General features: G+C 43.1%; 1 protein-coding gene across 2 annotated transcripts in view; it reads left to right on the forward strand.

The window, feature by feature from the left end:
* The window catches only part of SPIN1 (spindlin 1), a 46,490-nt gene that overhangs the window by 18,703 nt on the left and 15,489 nt on the right, over window positions 1-12,298 (forward strand). The gene's annotated exons all lie outside the window — the stretch shown is intronic.

Raw genomic sequence — 12,298 nt, forward strand, 5'->3', positions numbered from 1 at the left:
AGGGGAAATGACAGGTATGCAGGGTCGCCGGCTGCTGTTGGGGTCAGATTCCCCGTTAGGCTCCCGCATTTGAAATCTGACTCTACAGTGTGCATGTGGCCTAAGTCTCATTAAAGGGGTTGTATAAGATTGTATCTTTAGTTTTCCTTTTTTTTTCTTCCCTTCCTTGGAAGCGGCACCACTCTTGCCCATAGTTCATTCACTGGAATAGGGCTGAGCTGCATCCCATATAGGAGTAGCGCTGTTTCATCAAAGGAAGCACTTTAACTCCTTAAGGACCACCCACCGCAGTGTGGGGAAAAATTGCAAAAATCTGCATTGAGTGACCACACAGATTTTTTTTTTTTCTTCCCCTCCCGCCGCCCTTGTGCTAAATCTGTTTCGGAACTTTGAGGTTCAACCTCAAAGTTCTGCCACGGATTAAACTGTTGGATTCATACGTAGTTTATATCTGATGTGGACCTCAAACTGCAGTAAATCTGCCTATGTTCGGTGCGTTAGTGACACGCTTGACTTTCCCACTCGAAATGTTTATAGGTGGGAAACTGACCCAAGAGACCCCCAGTGATGAAACATTTATTGCATTACGGTTCAGGCGGCCATAGAGTGTACTCACACGGTGCAGGCATTACATTTTTGCTGCCATTTTTCTCATGCTGTGAATATTTATAACTCTTAGAAGCCTCGTGTGGCACAGAGTGTTAGGGCAGCAGAAATGTAGTCTTAAGCTCTCGCTCACAACCTGAAGGTTGCGGGTTCAATCCCTGTGTGGTTCAGGTAGCTGGCTCAAGGTTGACTCAGCCTTCCATCATTCTGAGGTCTGTAAAAGGAGTACCCAGCTTGGTGGGAGGTAATAAATAAAATTACATGAAAGCTGTGGAATAAGTTTTTACTTAATAAGCGCTATACAAGATTTATTTATTTTTATTTTTTTTTTCAATATATGTTAATTATATATATTTTTTTTCCCCTCCTCAGTAGCATTACTTGCACAGTTACTCTAGCAGAATTGGTTCCTGTTTTGGTTATATTAAAAAAAAAAAAAATGCTGACCTACACTTTCCATATTTCCATTGCTCACGAGCCTGTACCCACGTCACTAGTTGTAAAACAAATTCATGCTTAGAGGTTCAGCATATGTAAATGAAAACCTCTTTGGAAATGCAGCCGTTCTCCTCGGTCTTCCATGCTTGGGTAGTAATGTGTTGCAATAACATTATATAAACAAGTAGGTTCCTGTGAGCGCTGCTCTTCTGGAACACAAATAGTCCTTCTATTCCTTGCACCAGTTTATGTGCTGCTCAAGTTCCCTTCAGTAAGTTTGCTAGGCTTATGTTCGGCGATGATTGCAGTATTTACATGTTCAGGGCCCAAATATTAGTGACAAATATATGAAGCTTCTCCTAGGCCAGACTTACATGCTCTGCACCACTGTCACTTAGGCCTCCCTCACACAGGCGTTTGCAGAAACGCACTGTTTTTCAATGCAGCGTTTACTGCAGATTCCGCCTGGTTTCAGCAGCGCTGGTATGTGTTATACCAGCGTTTTGGCTGCGTTTTCAGCACAGCTGAAAACATAGCCAAGGCTGCTGATAAAAATACTCACCTAGCAGATGAAGCCACTGTCGGGACCTTGTGAAGCCGGCAGATTGCTCTGATTGGCTGAGTGTCAGCCGGCTGAGCCAATCAGAGACAATGAATGAATGGCTGTGATTGGAGGTATCCAGCACTGGCTCCGATTGGCTCAGCAGGCTGTCACTCGCCTGATTCCACCAATCGGAGCAATCTCTTGCTGGAGGCGTGGATTTAGAATCTCCGTTACCAGCGAAAGTTCCTCTGAAGGCTGACAAGTTCCGAGAGCACCACTGGGGACAGCGACATCACCTGCAAGGTAAGTATTGTTTTTTTTTTTTTTTTTTTTTTTTTTTTTTTACTCAAGCAGTGTAGCTAGGGTGGTTAGCGCTGCCAAGAGCACGGCACCAAGTTGTGGTGCGTTTTCGGTAGCGCTGAAACAGCTGCTTATTCACGTCAAAGGGCAACATAGGGCTAAAAACGGCCAAAAATAGGACATGCAACGCTGTCAAAGAGCAGCCTTGAATACGCTGCATTGTCAGCCTTGTGTGGGCAGCCCCATTGAAATGAATGGGAGCATTGTACAACATTTAGCGCAGCGCTAAACGTTGTACATAAACCCCTGTAAAGAGTGAGAGAATGAAGTATCGAGGAGAGCGCGCTGGCACCACAGACAGATCACTTAGTAACTCACCCGGTGCTCGGCATGTCACCCGAAGGTGATCATGTCTGCACCAAAGGTCCTGGTAGTCTTATAGACATTCCCTTATCCAGGGTTCATTGAAATCCAGAAAACTGGAGAGCCGCAGATAGGTCAATAATCCGTTCCCCCGTAGAGGTCGGATAGCAATAGATAGTCAAGCAGAAAAAACAGCCACTGCGCTACTTATAGAGAACCCGTTCGAGAAGTAACTTATAAGAGAAAACCTCAGCTAATAGCAAAACAAGGTTTAATACTAGTATAATATAATTTAAGAGACATACAGCCTCATAGATCAATCTAGACAACACTCCATAAAATGCACATGCGACGCGTTTCGGCATAATAAACGCCTTTCTCTGTTAAATTATATTATACTAGTATTAAACCTTGTTTTGCTATTGGCTGAGGTTTTCTCTTATAAGTAACTTCTCGAACGGGTTCTCTAAGTAGCGCAGTGGCTGTTTTTTCTGCTTGACTACATAAACCCCTGTGTGAGGGAGGCCTAAGTGTAAAAAAAAAAAAAAAAACTGTCAGGGATCACTTTTTTAAGGAAGCAGTTCAAAGAATTTTTTTTTTTTTGCATTATTGCACCTCTTGTTGTATTGTTTTGCATTTATCCATGCCTGAAAGCGCTGTGGAATAAGTTGGCGCTATACAAATAAAGATTATTAATACCCCTTGCTACAACCTGAGTGTCTTGCTTAACAGGCTGAACATAGATGTACATTGTCTTCCTTCAGCCTAACCTACTATGTTGCTTTCATTAAAACCAACCACAGTCTCCAGTCCCGGCTCCCTGCAGCTCCAACATCTCCTCTGTTAATGAACTGCACATCTCGGCCAATTACCGACACCCCCCCCCCCCCCCCCTCCCCCGGCGGTCCTAACTTTATTGGGACACATGTCATGACTTCAGTTCTGGTGCAGCGTAATAGCTGTTACTTTCACCGCTCCTCCCATGTCAGGTCTACTTTTTAGTAAACCCTTCTATTCTCTATGAAATAACTTCTTGTCTTCGTTCTGTGTTGCATCAATCTTTGGTTATTTTGCCTGGATGTACCGTGTTTCCCCCAAAATAGGGCACCCCCCGAAAGTAAGACATAGTAAGACATTTGAAAAAGTCCCAAATATAAGGCAACCCCCCCCCCCCCCCCGATAGTTGGGCATAGTAAAGTGTTTGTATGTAAGCATGCCCGCCGAACAGAACACCAGAGCATGCAGCTGTGATGCTTTTTAGCCCGCCGCCGCTGTCCCCCACCTTCACCGTCCGTTGCAGATCAGATGCATGCAGGACATGAAGACAGCCACCTGCCGCCGATCCTGATGTTCCCTTCCGCGGCCATCGCTTGTAAATGTGCAGGCATGTCAAGAGGCCCGTCCCCTGCTGCCATCCCCGTTGTCTCCTACTGCCAGATGTATCGGTAGATCTGCAGACAGTCTGCTGTTACCCCTTTTTCTGCCGCCGTTATCCTGTCCCTGCTGTGCTGTACGAGTGTGCTGTCGTGAGCTCCCCCTGCTGGCCGGAAAATGCCATACTGTACATTCTGTTCCTGCTGTACACGTCTGCTGTGATGAGCTCCCCCTGGTGGCCGGAAGCTGCAATACCATCCCTGATTACAAGTGTTCATTTTTTTTTGTTAAATAATAAATGTGAATTCTTCAAAAATAAGACACCCCCTGAAAATAAGACGTAGCGCATATTTGGGAGCAAAAATTAATCTAAGACACGTCTTAATTTCGGGGAAACAGGGTATGTGAATATTGTGGCAGCTGAGTATTGCCTGTCCCCAGGGATTCGGGGTATGTCCCTATACCCTCCAACTGTACAGTCAGGACCAACAGTTAATCTGTAGGGGGACATGTCTCTTTGACAAGTACATGTGTGGAAGGAGTACTAGAAGTACAAATGCATTTCTCATAAAGTTGTAGTATAGAGCCGACACGCCCCATGTAACTCCGCTTTAAAATTTATCATGTCTGTTATGTCATCGCTTATTACATCAATTTAACTGAATAATTACCATTTATAGAAATTAAGTTAATATTAACTACTTTAAGAAACTATTTCTTTTGTCCCTGCCTTCCGGGCGCCATAACTTTTTAACCCTTCCATTGACATAGCCAGATGAGGGCTTGTTTCTTGCGAGACAAGTTGTATCCATTTTTTTTTAACCGATACATTTTAAAGTACATTAAACAGTATGGCAAAACTTTTAAAAAGTTAAATAAGGGTGAGGGAGCAAAAATCCAATTGCACCATATTGTCAGGTTTTAGTTTTTACAGCGTTCATAGAGCAGTAAAAATGACATGAACTTTGTACTACAGGTCAGTACGACCATGGTGATACCAAATATTATATAGTGGTTTTTTAAATTTTTTTTATGGCTTTTATTAAGCTATAAGGATGCAGCCCCCCCCCCCTCCTTTTTATGTTTTCTTCCCTACTTTTAAAGCATCATAATCTTTTATATATCCATTAGCGTAGCTGTCTGAGGACATGTTGTTGTTTTTGTTTTGTTTTTTTGTATCTTTCCATTGTACAAATTAATGTACCATATAATGTAGTAAAAAAATTCTAAGGAGTGTAATGAAGAAAACGCAATTCTGCCGTCTTTTGTGGGGGGGGGGGGGCGAGGTTTGTATTTACAGTCTACACGCAGCAAAGATAACTTTTTATTTTTATTATTCTATAGGTCAATATAGGTTTTTATAGTTGTGTTTTTTTTTTTTCTTCCCGCAAAGAGGAGGAAAAAAATCAAAAATGCTGCCATCTTCTGACAGCCATGACGTTTATTATTTTTATCAACATGGTTATGTGAGGGCTTGTTCTTTGTGGGGCATCCTGTAGCCTCTGTTGGTACCACTTTGGTTTACATTTCACTTTTTTATTTGCTTTTTATTTAGTTTTTTTTCTTTGAGACTGGGTGACCCAAAAAGGGGATTCTGCCTTTTTTTTTTTTTTGCACCCCATAATCTCATTGTGGGAGGCTGTTCAGGGCATTTAAATACCGCTTCTTAGAAAATGGAATAAAATCATCAAATACTTATTTGACTTGAAGGGACTTGAAGTCGCGTTCATTTGATCACTTGTATTATATACAGCACCATGCTAGCCCATTGTCACCCCACCCCCCCACCCCCCGCAGTGCCAACAGTGTTTGGTGGGGGTGCAGGAAGGGGTCCTCCCTCCCGCTGACTGTTTAGACACGCAGTCAGCTTTGACTTCGGCATCTTACACAGTTAACTGCTGCGATCGGAGCCAATTCCAATCGCGTCTGTCAACAGCTGATAGCCGCCACGTATGGAGAGGACTTTCTATGCGTTCAGCAATGGTTAAACAAAATATACTTCGAAATTTTAAAAATGCATGTTAAATTAGTAAATCTAAATTGCTCAAAAACATGTAAACATTTTCAAATGTGCTTCCAAAATAAACAAATGGAAATATATATTGGATACTTGTACAGGGTGTACATATTTGACACAATGCAGTTGAAAAATATGATAACGACATTTCTTTAAAATTTTTCTCAATTTTGAGGTTTCTTAATATACAGAGGTTAATAATCTATTTTTTTTTATTTTTTTTTACCAATATGATAAAAAAAAAACCAGTCAGGATTACTTGAGTATATGAAACGTTTGTTAACATGACACAAGTTTTCTACAGTTTGGCTTGGTTCTGAAAGGCTTGAAGTGGTCAATTCTTCACACTTGCATTGGAAGCCTTGTTGTGTTTTTGGTTATAGACTTAGCCCTGTCTGCCGTGCTATTGCTGCCTTTTAGAAATCTTGTAACCCATATGTCAGTTTGGATCCAGCTTATAACCGGATCTGTTAGAGTATCAACACATCCATTCCCGACAAAAGCTGTGATCAAAGGGTGCCTGAAAGGGAAGGTTCACCTCCTCACCTCTTCTGACCCGTCGCTGTGACCCCCTCCAGTCACTTAAATGAAGTAGCATTTGAATGCCATGAGTGGATTGAAGTTTCAACATATTTTAGGAATTGGAGGACACAGACCGACCAATTTTTAGGCCTCCTGTGGCATACTGGCACATGTATTGGGGTGCTTTCAGACAAGCAGAATTTAATCTGCAGCTGCAGATTTTTGCTATATGTGGATTTTGTGGTGTGGAATTTTCAGTAAATCTTGTGGGAAAGCACCTTTTTTGAAGATTTTTAGGAGAGGGTGCAAAAATAATGCTGACAGCCTTTTTATTCTCTTGGTGCTTGTTGGTTCTTCGGCGACTTCTTCTGGATCATGAAGAGTACAAGCTCCTCTCGTTTCTAGAACTACCCTAGCGGACTATCACCCCGATCGCTCCCTTTCACTTGTCTCTAACTGGGTTTCATGTCTAAGAAGCCTCCACTGAGAGGTAACGACTACAAATGGCTACCAGCAATTTCTGTTGCTTTGATGGAGCCGTTTCTTCTGCTTTATGATGACAGCAGTTTAGATTTTCCACTCTAAAGAAACTTTTTAGTGAGCCAATTCAAATGATCTGGAAAGTTTTTGGGCTAATGCCCACAAACGTTTTTTTTTTTTTTTCACCGCGGTTCCCGTGGCGGAATTGCGCTGCTATTAGGTTCTATTGAACCGAATAGCTCACGTGTGTTTCGGACGTGGGAAAAAAATCGCGGCATGTTCTAATTCACCACGATTGCTCGTGGGCAAATGCGGTACTCCCACGGCAGGAATCGTCGGGCGTATCCTGGTCCATCCGTGGGCATGAAGCCTTTGGCGTTGAATATTATTCTGAACACATCTTGATGATCCTGTTAAATATTTTGTTTGGTTCTACTGTGATTGTTTGTGTAGAGGAACGCCTATTTTTTATTTATTTATTTTTTGTTCTTCTAACCTATTAATTTACCCTTTTTGAAACCCCAGGGGTAGCAATCTTGAGTCTCCTGGTGGAATTTTTTATTTTATTTATATCTGCTATGAAATCTAATACTGAAGGAGCGGTTGGGTATTCCCTGATTGTATTTCCCTAGACATTATTTTTCTAAGAATCTTCAGAAAAACATGACTTTATATATCTTGTAGGCTAAATTACAGACTGTAGTGCGAGGGCATGTTTGTGGCGTTATTTGACAATGCTTTGCTTACAAGTTTCCACCTAAATGGTTCTGGAAGTTTTGGTTTTTCAATTGATTTGGATGAAGATATGATTTATTAGTTTACTGGCCTGGAATGGGGTTTTTGTGTCGAGACATGGATGTCCAGTCAATGGCAGTCTAATTATTCGGCTAATCTGCATTATTGTACGCTAGAACTTGGATGTCATTGCTTTCTGCTGCAAGCCTTGGAACCATGATGTGATGGCAAAAAACGCAGGTACAGTCACGTTCTATAGGTGGTGGACAAAAATATGGAAACGTCGTACGATATGTATGGGATTTTACTCATTAGCACTGAGCTGTCCTTTTGATCCCTGCTTGGCTGAGAGCTTTCCCACCAAATTTGTTTTTACTTCACCTCTTGCCCTGCTCTGGGTGGTTTTGGAAGCCTGCTGGTTACAGTAGCTGAGCAGCTCAAACCCCTGACTAATGAAACCTTGTTGCTCGGGCACATGTTTACTTCTGCTTGGCAGCATCTGTCATATTGCCTCCACTTACATGGGATTATAAATCCTATTTCAAGAAGACATTTAGAGACTGATTTTAAGGCATACATTTTGTAAGGTGTTTCCATATTTTTATCCACCCCCTGTAGAAGTGTCTTTTATTTTTTTTTTTTCCTTCTTCTTCTTGAAAGGAGTATTTTAGTAAAGTGTTAGCCAGTAGAGCACAATGTGATTGCTCCCAGCAAGAGAAACAAAGTAATCTTGTAGATATGATACCTTTCAATGGCCAACAAAAATACATGATGTTCTAGCGAGCTTTCAAACCTCTCAGGATTCTTCCTCAGGCATAATGAAATGGATCGGAAGAGGCATGCATATTTATAGACACATACTTATGACAAGACAGAGACAAGGATGTGATTTAATTTGCACTTAAAAGAATACCACACAACAGGATGAGTAGAGAAATAAATAGTCCACTGATTAAAGATGTGACAGTTTTATGGTCCCTGAGTTGAGGGCCATTTAGACACAAAGACTATCGCTCAAAATTCGCTCAAAAGCCGTCTTCTGAGCAATAATCGTTGGGTCTAACTACACTGACATCGTGTAGTTTTCGTTAACGAATCATTGATCGTTCTCTTTCAGCTTGCTGAAAGAGAACGATGAGCCTTATCAGGAGTTCACAGCGGGATACAGCTGATACTATTGTTTCAGCTGTATCCCGCTCCCTGAAGACAGGCGGGGTATGAAGAACACAGCGGTCCAGGTCTGTTCTTCATACTTCGCATGGAGCACACAGCTGTATACCAGCTGAGCGCTCTGTGAACACCAGGGGTTTGAAGAACGCAGCGGTCCAGGTGTGTTCTGCATATCCTGCAAGGAGCTCTCGGCTGTATAACAGCCGAGTGCTCCAAACAGAACAGCTGGATACAGAAGACTAGCGGCTGCGCTTGTCTTCTGCATACCCCGCTTGGAGCGCTCAGCTGTATAGCAGCTTAGCGTTCCGAGCAAAAAACAGCTGGATGCAGAAGACCCCGCTTGGAGCGCAAGGTGATAGGACAAAGGTTTTATGGTCTCTGAATTAGTGTTAGGGGGTGACCAGGCCAGAGTGGTATCTGTGCTATAGATTTCTCATACTTCCTAGTAAAGCATGAATCCTCTTGAAGAATTTAGGCCTCTTAAAGAGAGACAGAATTACCTGTAGCTGAGCAGTTTTCTAGTCACGGACATAATCCTAGAACACATGAAAGTCACCATATTAAAAGGCAATTGCAAATCACAAAGCCAGAGAAGAATTTGACACTTTGAACAGAGGGCTAAATTCTTCAAGAGGATTTATGCCTGACTGGGAAGTATGAGAAATCTATAGCACAGATAACACTGCTGGCCTGGGGACTCCCTAACACTAATTCAGAGACCATAAAACCTTTGAAATCTCTTCAATTGCATCGTAGAGGCCTCTAGTGGTCAACAAGCTCTGCACAAGTGGAAAAAAAGGTCCACTACACACAAGTAGCCTCTAAGGCCTCACTCCCATAGCCATCGTGGAATACGCCACGGGAGTACTGCGGCGGTAAACAAAATGCGCCCACTGGTGATTGCAGAAAAACGCGTGTTTTCCGCAGTCTCCATTAATATATTAATGGAGACCTCCCGCGATGTAAATCAGCGGAAAATAAAACATGCCACGATTAATTTCCCGCTGCGGAAATCTGTGGTAAAATTCCACGTATCTGCATTGGCAGGCAGAAAAGCTAGTGGGTTCAATAGAACTGAATAGCTGCGGAATTCCACCGCGGGAATCGCGGTATAAATCAGTTTGTGGGCATTTGGCCTTTTTTTATAAACCAAGGGTGCAACCACTTTTTGGATCTTGGGTGACAAGACCGTTCCTCTTATCATGCCACGCCTCTAATTATTTGCTTATCTGCCTGAGATGTAACTGCGTGGCGAGTTTTGCAACAAAACAACTTTTTCTTCTGGGGAGGGGGGCTGGTTTTTATTTTTTTGACAGTGTGTATTTACCATCAAACAGGAGTTGAACAGAATGGCTTGAAACTGCTAAAATGGAAAGTTCTGACTGTTCTTGGACACGTGAACACGGCCCGATGCGCATATTAACAATTTCTGCATCACAACCAATCAGGTTGAATCGGCCAACCCAAGCAGCCAATCAGGTTGCTGGAATTGCTGAATACGGCTGAGGTGTTGCAGAAATTGTTAATATGCGCCCGGTGCTAGAAAGGTGCAGCAAGTAAAGTGGGCAGACTGAAAACCAAGCTTTACTTCGAGTACCCAACCCTTAAAATCCTACTTGTCTAACGAGAGATTACACTTCTATTAACGAGCACGGTATAGGCCGTAGTGTTACGTGGCTTCACAACCATGGGTGTAGCTTGTGGTCACTTTTACTACTTGTACTGCTGCAGTGTTGTGATGGCAATTAAGAACAATTGTCGCAGATGGGATATGAGGTCTTCTGAATAATCCATATTCCCAATGGAGACGGAAATGATTATCCAATAGCACGGGGTCGCGTTTCTCATTAAAATGAAATGTGATCACTTTGTGTACTAAACATCTGCGGCACAACTCGCCCTGCTTCATACATGGATGTGTATGTGGTACATGAGCTCCTGGCCACACGCTTCGTCTAGTAAGTCGGCTCTAACATTCAGCGATTTGACATAAAAGGCTTCGGTGTGTCGGACCCCCACGACCCCCTAATAATGCCACGAAGGGGGTATATTTTTGACTAGGTTTGTACATAGAGCTTTTGCGAGAACAGTAAGGCCATGGTCGTACTGATAAAATGCTGTGGCCGCCCACCCCCCACAGCTTTTTACCGGCTTTTGTAAATACCAGCTCTGCTGGCATAGACCGCGTATGGCTGCAAGTGTGCTGCGCATGCCCGGGTATCACACGGGTATGCACACTGTGAGTCGGGGTTTTTTTTGTTTTGTTTTTTTTCTTTTTAAATTCCCCACTCTGTTGCATATGAAGCCGCCGCCTATAAACAATGTGTTGCATATGAAGAACGTTTGCATCCGCTGCATATAGGGGTCCCACTGCATGGTTTGCGCAAAAATAGAACCTACTAGGATCTGTTTCTCGTGCGTATCCACAAGCGGTGTCTACATGCTCATGTGCACGGATGAATGGAAGTTGACTCCATTGACTCCATTTCCCACATATCACGCGGCCATGTATCACACACGTAATACGCGGTGAAAAAACTACCGTGGACGTAAGCCCTAAGGGCTCCCACCCACTAGCGTTTTTTTTTCTCCACTGTGCTGCGAGAGTAAGTGAAAACTCTCGCAGAGCAGTGTGAGAAATCGCAGCGATATCGCTGCGACAGTCTTTTCAATGGGGCCAGCGGCAGCAAAAGTCAGCGGCATGCTATCCCATTGCGGGATAGCATGCCGCTGACTTCTGCCACAGCTGTGACAGAGGGTTCCTTTATCCCCGCGGGACCGCGGGGATGAAGGAAACTCCTGCCACAGCTGTGGCAGAAGTCAGCGGCATTCTCCATATCTTTTCAATGGGGCTAGCGCTGCTGCCACTGGCCCCATTTAAAAAGACTGGCGATGTCGCAGCGATATCCCAGAGATTTTTGGGATATCTGCCTGCGTTTTTCTCGCACTGCGATGCGAGACTTTAACTTTAGAATCGCATCGCAGTGGAGAAAAAAACGCCAGTGGGTGGGAGCCCTTAGAAGCGGAAGAAGTGCAGATTTTCCGCAATGGAAATTCAGCATCAAAACCACATGAAAAGGGTGAAATCTGCTGGGAATCCGCATCAAAATCTGCACTAATTATGTGTTTGTGGTGGTCTGGGTTTTTTCTTTTCTTTTAATGTATTTGCTGTGGAAAGCCCACACCATTTGCTCTGTGTGAACGTTCCCTGAAGGCTCAGGTTGATTATCAAAATCTGTGTTTTAACACTAAATGTAAAGAAAGCATGATTGCCCTAAGGGCTTATCCCCACGGGCGTGCGTGTAAAATGCTGCTGGGTCATGTAGCGTCTTACCGCCGTGGGAGGCGGTTATTGCAGTGTTTGGCTGAGATTGTGCACCGCGCATTATGGCGTATCTCAATGCCAGATGGGGGAATCGGGTTTGTAAACTGGAAGATCGTGAAGTTATTACTGATTGCTTAGGGTCCCACTAGTGCCCTTCTCGAAGATCTTCCATCAAGGTCTTGATTTTGTTGCAAAGAAGTTTCCTAAGACCGTGTATCCCTTACAGAAGTCCACATGATACACAAGCCCAGCATTGGTCGTCTTCTGGTGTGTCCTGTTGGTAGTCGGGGATTGGTTCTCATCTCTGTCTGCCTCTCTGATACTGTGGGTTTTTTTTCTTTTAAATGAATGTATGTGTGTGTATATGTATATATATATATATATATATATATATATATATATATATATATATATATATATATAA

Source organism: Eleutherodactylus coqui, chromosome 5 (genome assembly GCF_035609145.1).
Source record: "Eleutherodactylus coqui strain aEleCoq1 chromosome 5, aEleCoq1.hap1, whole genome shotgun sequence".
NCBI lineage: Eukaryota > Metazoa > Chordata > Amphibia > Anura > Eleutherodactylidae > Eleutherodactylus > Eleutherodactylus coqui.